The sequence below is a fragment of the Trematomus bernacchii genome, unplaced genomic scaffold (assembly GCF_902827165.1).
Source record: "Trematomus bernacchii unplaced genomic scaffold, fTreBer1.1, whole genome shotgun sequence".
NCBI classification, from domain to species: Eukaryota; Metazoa; Chordata; class Actinopteri; order Perciformes; family Nototheniidae; genus Trematomus; species Trematomus bernacchii.
The window spans coordinates 2,582,119-2,596,683 of record NW_022987801.1 but is presented as its reverse complement, the minus strand read 5'-3'; the positions used below and the strand labels follow the sequence as shown (position 1 = coordinate 2,596,683).

At 35.8% G+C, this 14,565-nt stretch overlaps 6 non-coding genes across 6 annotated transcripts; all 6 read left to right on the top strand.

Annotated features, from left to right (window-relative positions):
- Nucleotides 1-822: 822 nt before the first annotated feature.
- Nucleotides 823-1,039, top strand: LOC117498168. Its single transcript, XR_004557546.1, has one exon. It is a non-coding gene; the product is annotated as a small nucleolar RNA U3 (small nucleolar RNA).
- Nucleotides 1,040-3,334: 2,295 nt separating this feature from the next.
- LOC117498167 lies at nucleotides 3,335-3,551 on the top strand. Its single transcript, XR_004557545.1, has one exon. It is a non-coding gene; the product is annotated as a small nucleolar RNA U3 (small nucleolar RNA).
- Nucleotides 3,552-5,849: 2,298 nt separating this feature from the next.
- Nucleotides 5,850-6,066, top strand: LOC117498179. Its single transcript, XR_004557557.1, has one exon. It is a non-coding gene; the product is annotated as a small nucleolar RNA U3 (small nucleolar RNA).
- Nucleotides 6,067-9,256: 3,190 nt separating this feature from the next.
- LOC117498172 lies at nucleotides 9,257-9,473 on the top strand. The gene has a single exon (XR_004557550.1). It is a non-coding gene; the product is annotated as a small nucleolar RNA U3 (small nucleolar RNA).
- A 2,295-nt stretch (nucleotides 9,474-11,768) lies between these two features.
- Nucleotides 11,769-11,985, top strand: LOC117498178. The gene has a single exon (XR_004557556.1). It is a non-coding gene; the product is annotated as a small nucleolar RNA U3 (small nucleolar RNA).
- Nucleotides 11,986-14,280: 2,295 nt separating this feature from the next.
- Nucleotides 14,281-14,497, top strand: LOC117498177. The gene has a single exon (XR_004557555.1). It is a non-coding gene; the product is annotated as a small nucleolar RNA U3 (small nucleolar RNA).
- Nucleotides 14,498-14,565: the final 68 nt, after the last annotated feature.

Here is a 14,565-nt window from a genome sequence, read left to right as displayed (position 1 = left end):
CCTACACCCTATTATGGTTTTATTAAATTTGGTTCCTTTTTGATAGAATAAACTACCAAAAGCAGCTAAAATAGACTTAATTTCTAGTTATTATTATTTGTATTATTATCTGATCTATAGTATTTGATGTGAGCACCTTAACAGATAAGATCAAATATACTTTATTGATCCCAAATTTGGAAATGTATTCGATGCGGCAGCATACAAAACAGGGCATTGCACATGATAAGAAATTAAAAAGAGTAGAAAATGTTTATATCTCAAAATAGAGAATAAAACAAGAGTACAAAATATTCAAGTTGACCGGAAAGATACAAATCTGTAAACTATCTGACAAATAAAATACTATAGAAGAGTGATATTAATGCTAACACAATATAAAAGTAGGATATTATGTACATTAAGTGAGCAAGGAATGCCATATTAAATTAAACATAAATGTACAGTGTGAAGTCCAGTTAACAAAAGAGAAACTATGGAGCTGTGAGTTTACACATACAAGGGAATTGCTTTGATGTATGGAGCAAAACATAAACAACATAAAAAACTAATTGTAAGAGAAGGTAAGAAATATAAAGATTTTAAAAAGAACATATTAAAAAATAAATCATTTAACATAAAAAAATAAGACAAGTATTTATACCAAATCAAAATATACTAAATAATCGACAACCACTAAATATGGTTCCTTTCTGAAATAATAAACTACCAAGACTTTTTTTCTCAATAATATCAATTGATGTAAAGTATTGGAAGTGAGCACCATGACTGGGAGGTGCATGTCTGTCATACCAGTAGTAGGGCTAGCACAGTGTAGAGGTTAAGACTATACTTTCAGGGATCATTTCTATAGTTTCTGACTTGAGAAATGTGTTTCTAAAGTGATTGGTCTCGCTAACCACGATGAAGAGACGGTGATACTCTTTCCTGAGCGCGAAGCTGGCAGAGAGTCTTGATTCAGTTCTTATGCTCTCTGCCTTTGATGACCGTTCACTGCCTCCTCTGGGGGCTTTGAGGGAGAGAGTATGTTCAGAGTGGCACTGCTTAAATGTTCAATATAATTAATGTGCAATTGGGGGACCAAGTCGAAAGTGATAGTCCTGATATCAGTGTTATTGAGGTGACCTATTAGTATTAGTTGCCCATTGTCGTTTATTAAATGTACTCATATTTTACTATGTTGCAACAATTGCACAAGGCTACAGTTTACTCCATGTATTTACTGTATCCTTATTTGGTTGTTTACTTCCATGTGGGGTGTGTAGCCTACAGTTGTTATCAATATGCTCGTGTTATTTAAGCCTTTTTTTGTCATTTCTTTCCTCATGGTTGGTTATTCATTGCATGTGTAATTTACAATGAATACTAAAGCTTATATGAGGTTATATGAGGTGTTATTATTATTTTGTGGTTTGCTTTAGTTACTTTTAGGGATGGGTATCATTAGGATTTTATCGATACCGGTATTTTTCGATACTCTTATCGATTCTTTTCAATTATTTGGTGCTCAAAATTATAGACATGATTACAAGATGTGAAGATTAAACAACAGTAATTTTATTGTAATTTATTTGTATTTATTATTTAATGTAACTTTTTCAATGTCATACCAAGCAGGTATGAGTGTGTTTGACAGTGTGTCTCTAGAAGGGGGGCGGTTATTAGGGGCAGTTAAAACGAGACGCTGCGTGCGCACCTCCTAAACCGGAACCTCCGGTCGGCTAACCATTATCATCCGTTTATTGCGTTTATTATTTATAATTGTAATGATGGATTATCAGTAATCATTTCAAAGTTACACAGAGACATTGGATTACATTTCAGCAGCGTTTTTATGCCTCTTGAACACAACTTTTGATCACAAAACAGCAAAGGTAAGATAATTATCATCATGGCTACGTAAAGTGAAGTTGTTTTCTTGCTCTTTCCTGGCTGCTAGTTCAGTGAGTTTTGGTCGTACAGTGATGAGACTTATACATATGGAATCTTTGGAATCTCAGCTTTCATGTGATATGTCGTTTGTGCAGCCAGCATGACGTAGAAAAGTTCGCTTTTGCCAGTTATGTGCTAAAGTAGCCGTTTGCCCCGTTAGACCGTTTCGCTAAAATGGTTAATATCGTCTGTTAGCTGAGTTTCTTCCCGTTAAGTGGGTATGCATCATTAATAGGTTGTTAATAGTTAAGAAGCCTTGAGACGCTGTTTCTTGCAAGATGTTGCGTCTGCCCCTATGGTCTGCCCCCGGGAGTCTCACAGTAATAAGAGCGCTGTTAGGAGAGATGACGAGTGGCATTCACAGTGGCCAATCAGAGGGGTACTCAAACCGGATACGTCACACGGGATGAGGGTTCCCAACCAACCAGAATTGTGGGAAATAGCGTAATTCATATACCGATAGCAGCACCGTTTGTCCAGCGGCTTAACGGTATACCGATACCGTCCAATCGGCTACCGGTACTGACTTAGTACCGGTTCTCGATACCCATCCCTAGTTACTTTGCAGATTAGTGTTTTACCTACACCCTATTATGGTTTTATTAAATTTGGTTCCTTTTTGATAGAATAAACTACCAAAAGCAGCTAAAATAGACTTAATTTCTAGTTATTATTATTTGTATTATTATCTGATCTATAGTATTTGATGTGAGCACCTTAACAGATAAGATCAAATATACTTTATTGATCCCAAATTTGGAAATGTATTCGATGCGGCAGCATACAAAACAGGGCATTGCACATGATAAGAAATTAAAAAGAGTAGAAAATGTTTATATCTCAAAATAGAGAATAAAACAAGAGTACAAAATATTCAAGTTGACCGGAAAGATACAAATCTGTAAACTATCTGACAAATAAAATACTATAGAAGAGTGATATTAATGCTAACACAATATAAAAGTAGGATATTATGTACATTAAGTGAGCAAGGAATGCCATATTAAATTAAACATAAATGTACAGTGTGAAGTCCAGTTAACAAAAGAGAAACTATGGAGCTGTGAGTTTACACATACAAGGGAATTGCTTTGATGTATGGAGCAAAACATAAACAACATAAAAAACTAATTGTAAGAGAAGGTAAGAAATATAAAGATTTTAAAAAGAACATATTAAAAAATAAATCATTTAACATAAAAAAATAAGACAAGTATTTATACCAAATCAAAATATACTAAATAATCGACAACCACTAAATATGGTTCCTTTCTGAAATAATAAACTACCAAGACTTTTTTTCTCAATAATATCAATTGATGTAAAGTATTGGAAGTGAGCACCATGACTGGGAGGTGCATGTCTGTCATACCAGTAGTAGGGCTAGCACAGTGTAGAGGTTAAGACTATACTTTCAGGGATCATTTCTATAGTTTCTGACTTGAGAAATGTGTTTCTAAAGTGATTGGTCTCGCTAACCACGATGAAGAGACGGTGATACTCTTTCCTGAGCGCGAAGCTGGCAGAGAGTCTTGATTCAGTTCTTATGCTCTCTGCCTTTGATGACCGTTCACTGCCTCCTCTGGGGGCTTTGAGGGAGAGAGTATGTTCAGAGTGGCACTGCTTAAATGTTCAATATAATTAATGTGCAATTGGGGGACCAAGTCGAAAGTGATAGTCCTGATATCAGTGTTATTGAGGTGACCTATTAGTATTAGTTGCCCATTGTCGTTTATTAAATGTACTCATATTTTACTATGTTGCAACAATTGCACAAGGCTACAGTTTACTCCATGTATTTACTGTATCCTTATTTGGTTGTTTACTTCCATGTGGGGTGTGTAGCCTACAGTTGTTATCAATATGCTCGTGTTATTTAAGCCTTTTTTTGTCATTTCTTTCCTCATGGTTGGTTATTCATTGCATGTGTAATTTACAATGAATACTAAAGCTTATATGAGGTTATATGAGGTGTTATTATTATTTTGTGGTTTGCTTTAGTTACTTTTAGGGATGGGTATCATTAGGATTTTATCGATACCGGTATTTTTCGATACTCTTATCGATTCTTTTCAATTATTTGGTGCTCAAAATTATAGACATGATTACAAGATGTGAAGATTAAACAACAGTAATTTTATTGTAATTTATTTGTATTTATTATTTAATGTAACTTTTTCAATGTCATACCAAGCAGGTATGAGTGTGTTTGACAGTGTGTCTCTAGAAGGGGGGCGGTTATTAGGGGCAGTTAAAACGAGACGCTGCGTGCGCACCTCCTAAACCGGAACCTCCGGTCGGCTAACCATTATCATCCGTTTATTGCGTTTATTATTTATAATTGTAATGATGGATTATCAGTAATCATTTCAAAGTTACACAGAGACATTGGATTACATTTCAGCAGCGTTTTTATGCCTCTTGAACACAACTTTTGATCACAAAACAGCAAAGGTAAGATAATTATCATCATGGCTACGTAAAGTGAAGTTGTTTTCTTGCTCTTTCCTGGCTGCTAGTTCAGTGAGTTTTGGTCGTACAGTGATGAGACTTATACATATGGAATCTTTGGAATCTCAGCTTTCATGTGATATGTCGTTTGTGCAGCCAGCATGACGTAGAAAAGTTCGCTTTTGCCAGTTATGTGCTAAAGTAGCCGTTTGCCCCGTTAGACCGTTTCGCTAAAATGGTTAATATCGTCTGTTAGCTGAGTTTCTTCTTCCCGTTAAGTGGGTATGCATCATTAATACGTTGTTAATAGTTAAGAAGCCTTGAGACGCTGTTTCTTGCAAGATGTTGCGTCTGCCCCTATGGTCTGCCCCCGGGAGTCTCACAGTAATAAGAGCGCTGTTAGGAGAGATGACGAGTGGCATTCACAGTGGCCAATCAGAGGGGTACTCAAACCGGATACGTCACACGGGATGAGGGTTCCCAACCAACCAGAATTGTGGGAAATAGCGTAATTCATATACCGATAGCAGCACCGTTTGTCCAGCGGCTTAACGGTATACCGATACCGTCCAATCGGCTACCGGTACTGACTTAGTACCGGTTCTCGATACCCATCCCTAGTTACTTTGCAGATTAGTGTTTTACCTACACCCTATTATGGTTTTATTAAATTTGGTTCCTTTTTGATAGAATAAACTACCAAAAGCAGCTAAAATAGACTTAATTTCTAGTTATTATTATTTGTATTATTATCTGATCTATAGTATTTGATGTGAGCACCTTAACAGATAAGATCAAATATACTTTATTGATCCCAAATTTGGAAATGTATTCGATGCGGCAGCATACAAAACAGGGCATTGCACATGATAAGAAATTAAAAAGAGTAGAAAATGTTTATATCTCAAAATAGAGAATAAAACAAGAGTACAAAATATTCAAGTTGACCGGAAAGATACAAATCTGTAAACTATCTGACAAATAAAATACTATAGAAGAGTGATATTAATGCTAACACAATATAAAAGTAGGATATTATGTACATTAAGTGAGCAAGGAATGCCATATTAAATTAAACATAAATGTACAGTGTGAAGTCCAGTTAACAAAAGAGAAACTATGGAGCTGTGAGTTTACACATACAAGGGAATTGCTTTGATGTATGGAGCAAAACATAAACAACATAAAAAACTAATTGTAAGAGAAGGTAAGAAATATAAAGATTTTAAAAAGAACATATTAAAAAATAAATCATTTAACATAAAAAAATAAGACAAGTATTTATACCAAATCAAAATATACTAAATAATCGACAACCACTAAATATGGTTCCTTTCTGAAATAATAAACTACCAAGACTTTTTTTCTCAATAATATCAATTGATGTAAAGTATTGGAAGTGAGCACCATGACTGGGAGGTGCATGTCTGTCATACCAGTAGTAGGGCTAGCACAGTGTAGAGGTTAAGACTATACTTTCAGGGATCATTTCTATAGTTTCTGACTTGAGAAATGTGTTTCTAAAGTGATTGGTCTCGCTAACCACGATGAAGAGACGGTGATACTCTTTCCTGAGCGCGAAGCTGGCAGAGAGTCTTGATTCAGTTCTTATGCTCTCTGCCTTTGATGACCGTTCACTGCCTCCTCTGGGGGCTTTGAGGGAGAGAGTATGTTCAGAGTGGCACTGCTTAAATGTTCAATATAATTAATGTGCAATTGGGGGACCAAGTCGAAAGTGATAGTCCTGATATCAGTGTTATTGAGGTGACCTATTAGTATTAGTTGCCCATTGTCGTTTATTAAATGTACTCATATTTTACTATGTTGCAACAATTGCACAAGGCTACAGTTTACTCCATGTATTTACTGTATCCTTATTTGGTTGTTTACTTCCATGTGGGGTGTGTAGCCTACAGTTGTTATCAATATGCTCGTGTTATTTAAGCCTTTTTTTGTCATTTCTTTCCTCATGGTTGGTTATTCATTGCATGTGTAATTTACAATGAATACTAAAGCTTATATGAGGTTATATGAGGTGTTATTATTATTTTGTGGTTTGCTTTAGTTACTTTTAGGGATGGGTATCATTAGGATTTTATCGATACCGGTATTTTTCGATACTCTTATCGATTCTTTTCAATTATTTGGTGCTCAAAATTATAGACATGATTACAAGATGTGAAGATTAAACAACAGTAATTTTATTGTAATTTATTTGTATTTATTATTTAATGTAACTTTTTCAATGTCATACCAAGCAGGTATGAGTGTGTTTGACAGTGTGTCTCTAGAAGGGGGGCGGTTATTAGGGGCAGTTAAAACGAGACGCTGCGTGCGCACCTCCTAAACCGGAACCTCCGGTCGGCTAACCATTATCATCCGTTTATTGCGTTTATTATTTATAATTGTAATGATGGATTATCAGTAATCATTTCAAAGTTACACAGAGACATTGGATTACATTTCAGCAGCGTTTTTATGCCTCTTGAACACAACTTTTGATCACAAAACAGCAAAGGTAAGATAATTATCATCATGGCTACGTAAAGTGAAGTTGTTTTCTTGCTCTTTCCTGGCTGCTAGTTCAGTGAGTTTTGGTCGTACAGTGATGAGACTTATACATATGGAATCTTTGGAATCTCAGCTTTCATGTGATATGTCGTTTGTGCAGCCAGCATGACGTAGAAAAGTTCGCTGCAGAAGTACTCATATTTACTATGTTGCAACAATTGCACAAGGCTACAGTTTACTCCATGTATTTACTGTATCCTTATTTGGTTGTTTACTTCCATGTGGGGTGTGTAGCCTACAGTTGTTATCAATATGCTCGTGTTATTTAAGCCTTTTTTTGTCATTTCTTTCCTCATGGTTGGTTATTCATTGCATGTGTAATTTACAATGAATACTAAAGGTTATTGAGGTTATATGAGGTGTTATTATTATTTTGTGGTTTGCTTTAGTTACTTTTAGGGATGGGTATCATTAGGATTTTATCGATACCGGTATTTTTCGATACTCTTATCGATTCTTTTCAATTATTTGGTGCTCAAAATTATAGACATGATTACAAGATGTGAAGATTAAACAACAGTAATTTTATTGTAATTTATTTGTATTTATTATTTAATGTAACTTTTTCAATGTCATACCAAGCAGGTATGAGTGTGTTTGACAGTGTGTCTCTAGAAGGGGGGGCGGTTATTAGGGGCAGTTAAAACGAGACGCTGCGTGCGCACCTCCTAAACCGGAACCTCCGGTCGGCTAACCATTATCATCCGTTTATTGCGTTTATTATTTATAATTGTAATGATGGATTATCAGTAATCATTTCAAAGTTACACAGAGACATTGGATTACATTTCAGCAGCGTTTTTATGCCTCTTGAACACAACTTTTGATCACAAAACAGCAAAGGTAAGATAATTATCATCATGGCTACGTAAAGTGAAGTTGTTTTCTTGCTCTTTCCTGGCTGCTAGTTCAGTGAGTTTTGGTCGTACAGTGATGAGACTTATACATATGGAATCTTTGGAATCTCAGCTTTCATGTGATATGTCGTTTGTGCAGCCAGCATGACGTAGAAAAGTTCGCTTTTGCCAGTTATGTGCTAAAGTAGCCGTTTGCCCCGTTAGACCGTTTCGCTAAAATGGTTAATATCGTCTGTTAGCTGAGTTTCTTCCCGTTAAGTGGGTATGCATCATTAATAGGTTGTTAATAGTTAAGAAGCCTTGAGACGCTGTTTCTTGCAAGATGTTGCGTCTGCCCCTATGGTCTGCCCCCGGGAGTCTCACAGTAATAAGAGCGCTGTTAGGAGAGATGACGAGTGGCATTCACAGTGGCCAATCAGAGGGGTACTCAAACCGGATACGTCACACGGGATGAGGGTTCCCAACCAACCAGAATTGTGGGAAATAGCGTAATTCATATACCGATAGCAGCACCGTTTGTCCAGCGGCTTAACGGTATACCGATACCGTCCAATCGGCTACCGGTACTGACTTAGTACCGGTTCTCGATACCCATCCCTAGTTACTTTGCAGATTAGTGTTTTACCTACACCCTATTATGGTTTTATTAAATTTGGTTCCTTTTTGATAGAATAAACTACCAAAAGCAGCTAAAATAGACTTAATTTCTAGTTATTATTATTTGTATTATTATCTGATCTATAGTATTTGATGTGAGCACCTTAACAGATAAGATCAAATATACTTTATTGATCCCAAATTTGGAAATGTATTCGATGCGGCAGCATACAAAACAGGGCATTGCACATGATAAGAAATTAAAAAGAGTAGAAAATGTTTATATCTCAAAATAGAGAATAAAACAAGAGTACAAAATATTCAAGTTGACCGGAAAGATACAAATCTGTAAACTATCTGACAAATAAAATACTATAGAAGAGTGATATTAATGCTAACACAATATAAAAGTAGGATATTATGTACATTAAGTGAGCAAGGAATGCCATATTAAATTAAACATAAATGTACAGTGTAAAGTCCAGTTAACAAAAGAGAAACTATGGAGCTGTGAGTTTACACATACAAGGGAATTGCTTTGATGTATGGAGCAAAACATAAACAACATAAAAAACTAATTGTAAGAGAAGGTAAGAAATATAAAGATTTTAAAAAGAACATATTAAAAAATAAATCATTTAACATAAAAAAATAAGACAAGTATTTATACCAAATCAAAATATACTAAATAATCGACAACCACTAAATATGGTTCCTTTCTGAAATAATAAACTACCAAGACTTTTTTCTCAATAATATCAATTGATGTAAAGTATTGGAAGTGAGCACCATGACTGGGAGGTGCATGTCTGTCATACCAGTAGTAGGGCTAGCACAGTGTAGAGGTTAAGACTATACTTACAGGGATCATTTCTATAGTTTCTGACTTGAGAAATGTGTTTCTAAAGTGATTGGTCTCGCTAACCACGATGAAGAGACGGTGATACTCTTTCCTGAGCGCGAAGCTGGCAGAGAGTCTTGATTCAGTTCTTATGCTCTCTGCCTTTGATGACCGTTCACTGCCTCCTCTGGGGGCTTTGAGGGAGAGAGTATGTTCAGAGTGGCACTGCTTAAATGTTCAATATAATTAATGTGCAATTGGGGGACCAAGTCGAAAGTGATAGTCCTGATATCAGTGTTATTGAGGTGACCTATTAGTATTAGTTGCCCATTGTCGTTTATTAAATGTACTCATATTTTACTATGTTGCAACAATTGCACAAGGCTACAGTTTACTCCATGTATTTACTGTATCCTTATTTGGTTGTTTACTTCCATGTGGGGTGTGTAGCCTACAGTTGTTATCAATATGCTCGTGTTATTTAAGCCTTTTTTTGTCATTTCTTTCCTCATGGTTGGTTATTCATTGCATGTGTAATTTACAATGAATACTAAAGCTTATATGAGGTTATATGAGGTGTTATTATTATTTTGTGGTTTGCTTTAGTTACTTTTAGGGATGGGTATCATTAGGATTTTATCGATACCGGTATTTTTCGATACTCTTATCGATTCTTTTCAATTATTTGGTGCTCAAAATTATAGACATGATTACAAGATGTGAAGATTAAACAACAGTAATTTTATTGTAATTTATTTGTATTTATTATTTAATGTAACTTTTTCAATGTCATACCAAGCAGGTATGAGTGTGTTTGACAGTGTGTCTCTAGAAGGGGGGCGGTTATTAGGGGCAGTTAAAACGAGACGCTGCGTGCGCACCTCCTAAACCGGAACCTCCGGTCGGCTAACCATTATCATCCGTTTATTGCGTTTATTATTTATAATTGTAATGATGGATTATCAGTAATCATTTCAAAGTTACACAGAGACATTGGATTACATTTCAGCAGCGTTTTTATGCCTCTTGAACACAACTTTTGATCACAAAACAGCAAAGGTAAGATAATTATCATCATGGCTACGTAAAGTGAAGTTGTTTTCTTGCTCTTTCCTGGCTGCTAGTTCAGTGAGTTTTGGTCGTACAGTGATGAGACTTATACATATGGAATCTTTGGAATCTCAGCTTTCATGTGATATGTCGTTTGTGCAGCCAGCATGACGTAGAAAAGTTCGCTTTTGCCAGTTATGTGCTAAAGTAGCCGTTTGCCCCGTTAGACCGTTTCGCTAAAATGGTTAATATCGTCTGTTAGCTGAGTTTCTTCCCGTTAAGTGGGTATGCATCATTAATAGGTTGTTAATAGTTAAGAAGCCTTGAGACGCTGTTTCTTGCAAGATGTTGCGTCTGCCCCTATGGTCTGCCCCCGGGAGTCTCACAGTAATAAGAGCGCTGTTAGGAGAGATGACGAGTGGCATTCACAGTGGCCAATCAGAGGGGTACTCAAACCGGATACGTCACACGGGATGAGGGTTCCCAACCAACCAGAATTGTGGGAAATAGCGTAATTCATATACCGATAGCAGCACCGTTTGTCCAGCGGCTTAACGGTATACCGATACCGTCCAATCGGCTACCGGTACTGACTTAGTACCGGTTCTCGATACCCATCCCTAGTTACTTTGCAGATTAGTGTTTTACCTACACCCTATTATGGTTTTATTAAATTTGGTTCCTTTTTGATAGAATAAACTACCAAAAGCAGCTAAAATAGACTTAATTTCTAGTTATTATTATTTGTATTATTATCTGATCTATAGTATTTGATGTGAGCACCTTAACAGATAAGATCAAATATACTTTATTGATCCCAAATTTGGAAATGTATTCGATGCGGCAGCATACAAAACAGGGCATTGCACATGATAAGAAATTAAAAAGAGTAGAAAATGTTTATATCTCAAAATAGAGAATAAAACAAGAGTACAAAATATTCAAGTTGACCGGAAAGATACAAATCTGTAAACTATCTGACAAATAAAATACTATAGAAGAGTGATATTAATGCTAACACAATATAAAAGTAGGATATTATGTACATTAAGTGAGCAAGGAATGCCATATTAAATTAAACATAAATGTACAGTGTAAAGTCCAGTTAACAAAAGAGAAACTATGGAGCTGTGAGTTTACACATACAAGGGAATTGCTTTGATGTATGGAGCAAAACATAAACAACATAAAAAACTAATTGTAAGAGAAGGTAAGAAATATAAAGATTTTAAAAAGAACATATTAAAAAATAAATCATTTAACATAAAAAAATAAGACAAGTATTTATACCAAATCAAAATATACTAAATAATCGACAACCACTAAATATGGTTCCTTTCTGAAATAATAAACTACCAAGACTTTTTTTCTCAATAATATCAATTGATGTAAAGTATTGGAAGTGAGCACCATGACTGGGAGGTGCATGTCTGTCATACCAGTAGTAGGGCTAGCACAGTGTAGAGGTTAAGACTATACTTTCAGGGATCATTTCTATAGTTTCTGACTTGAGAAATGTGTTTCTAAAGTGATTGGTCTCGCTAACCACGATGAAGAGACGGTGATACTCTTTCCTGAGCGCGAAGCTGGCAGAGAGTCTTGATTCAGTTCTTATGCTCTCTGCCTTTGATGACCGTTCACTGCCTCCTCTGGGGGCTTTGAGGGAGAGAGTATGTTCAGAGTGGCACTGCTTAAATGTTCAATATAATTAATGTGCAATTGGGGGACCAAGTCGAAAGTGATAGTCCTGATATCAGTGTTATTGAGGTGACCTATTAGTATTAGTTGCCCATTGTCGTTTATTAAATGTACTCATATTTTACTATGTTGCAACAATTGCACAAGGCTACAGTTTACTCCATGTATTTACTGTATCCTTATTTGGTTGTTTACTTCCATGTGGGGTGTGTAGCCTACAGTTGTTATCAATATGCTCGTGTTATTTAAGCCTTTTTTTGTCATTTCTTTCCTCATGGTTGGTTATTCATTGCATGTGTAATTTACAATGAATACTAAAGGTTATATGAGGTTATATGAGGTGTTATTATTATTTTGTGGTTTGCTTTAGTTACTTTTAGGGATGGGTATCATTAGGATTTTATCGATACCGGTATTTTTCGATACTCTTATCGATTCTTTTCAATTATTTGGTGCTCAAAATTATAGACATGATTACAAGATGTGAAGATTAAACAACAGTAATTTTATTGTAATTTATTTGTATTTATTATTTAATGTAACTTTTTCAATGTCATACCAAGCAGGTATGAGTGTGTTTGACAGTGTGTCTCTAGAAGGGGGGCGGTTATTAGGGGCAGTTAAAACGAGACGCTGCGTGCGCACCTCCTAAACCGGAACCTCCGGTCGGCTAACCATTATCATCCGTTTATTGCGTTTATTATTTATAATTGTAATGATGGATTATCAGTAATCATTTCAAAGTTACACAGAGACATTGGATTACATTTCAGCAGCGTTTTTATGCCTCTTGAACACAACTTTTGATCACAAAACAGCAAAGGTAAGATAATTATCATCATGGCTACGTAAAGTGAAGTTGTTTTCTTGCTCTTTCCTGGCTGCTAGTTCAGTGAGTTTTGGTCGTACAGTGATGAGACTTATACATATGGAATCTTTGGAATCTCAGCTTTCATGTGATATGTCGTTTGTGCAGCCAGCATGACGTAGAAAAGTTCGCTTTTGCCAGTTATGTGCTAAAGTAGCCGTTTGCCCCGTTAGACCGTTTCGCTAAAATGGTTAATATCGTCTGTTAGCTGAGTTTCTTCCCGTTAAGTGGGTATGCATCATTAATAGGTTGTTAATAGTTAAGAAGCCTTGAGACGCTGTTTCTTGCAAGATGTTGCGTCTGCCCCTATGGTCTGCCCCCGGGAGTCTCACAGTAATAAGAGCGCTGTTAGGAGAGATGACGAGTGGCATTCACAGTGGCCAATCAGAGGGGTACTCAAACCGGATACGTCACACGGGATGAGGGTTCCCAACCAACCAGAATTGTGGGAAATAGCGTAATTCATATACCGATAGCAGCACCGTTTGTCCAGCGGCTTAACGGTATACCGATACCGTCCAATCGGCTACCGGTACTGACTTAGTACCGGTTCTCGATACCCATCCCTAGTTACTTTGCAGATTAGTGTTTTACCTACACCCTATTATGGTTTTATTAAATTTGGTTCCTTTTTGATAGAATAAACTACCAAAAGCAGCTAAAATAGACTTAATTTCTAGTTATTATTATTTGTATTATTATCTGATCTATAGTATTTGATGTGAGCACCTTAACAGATAAGATCAAATATACTTTATTGATCCCAAATTTGGAAATGTATTCGATGCGGCAGCATACAAAACAGGGCATTGCACATGATAAGAAATTAAAAAGAGTAGAAAATGTTTATATCTCAAAATAGAGAATAAAACAAGAGTACAAAATATTCAAGTTGACCGGAAAGATACAAATCTGTAAACTATCTGACATATAAAATACAATAGAAGAGTGATATTAATGCTAACACAATATAAAAGTAGGATATTATGTACATTAAGTGAGCAAGGAATGCCATATTAAATTAAACATAAATGTACAGTGTGAAGTCCAGTTAACAAAAGAGAAACTATGGAGCTGTGAGTTTACACATACAAGGGAATTGCTTTGATGTATGGAGCAAAACATAAACAACATAAAAAACTAATTGTAAGAGAAGGTAAGAAATATAAAGATTTTAAAAAGAACATATTAAAAAATAAATCATTTAACATAAAAAAATAAGACAAGTATTTATACCAAATCAAAATATACTAAATAATCGACAACCACTAAATATGGTTCCTTTCTGAAATAATAAACTACCAAGACTTTTTTTCTCAATAATATCAATTGATGTAAAGTATTGGAAGTGAGCACCATGACTGGGAGGTGCATGTCTGTCATACCAGTAGTAGGGCTAGCACAGTGTAGAGGTTAAGACTATACTTTCAGGGATCATTTCTATAGTTTCTGACTTGAGAAATGTGTTTCTAAAGTGATTGGTCTCGCTAACCACGATGAAGAGACGGTGATACTCTTTCCTGAGCGCGAAGCTGGCAGAGAGTCTTGATTCAGTTCTTATGCTCTCTGCCTTTGATGACCGTTCACTGCCTCCTCTGGGGGCTTTGAGGGAGAGAGTATGTTCAGAGTGGCTGTGCTAAAGTGTTTAAAATAAATCATGATGGATAGGTGCACTCAACCTAAAGTGATTATCACTACAT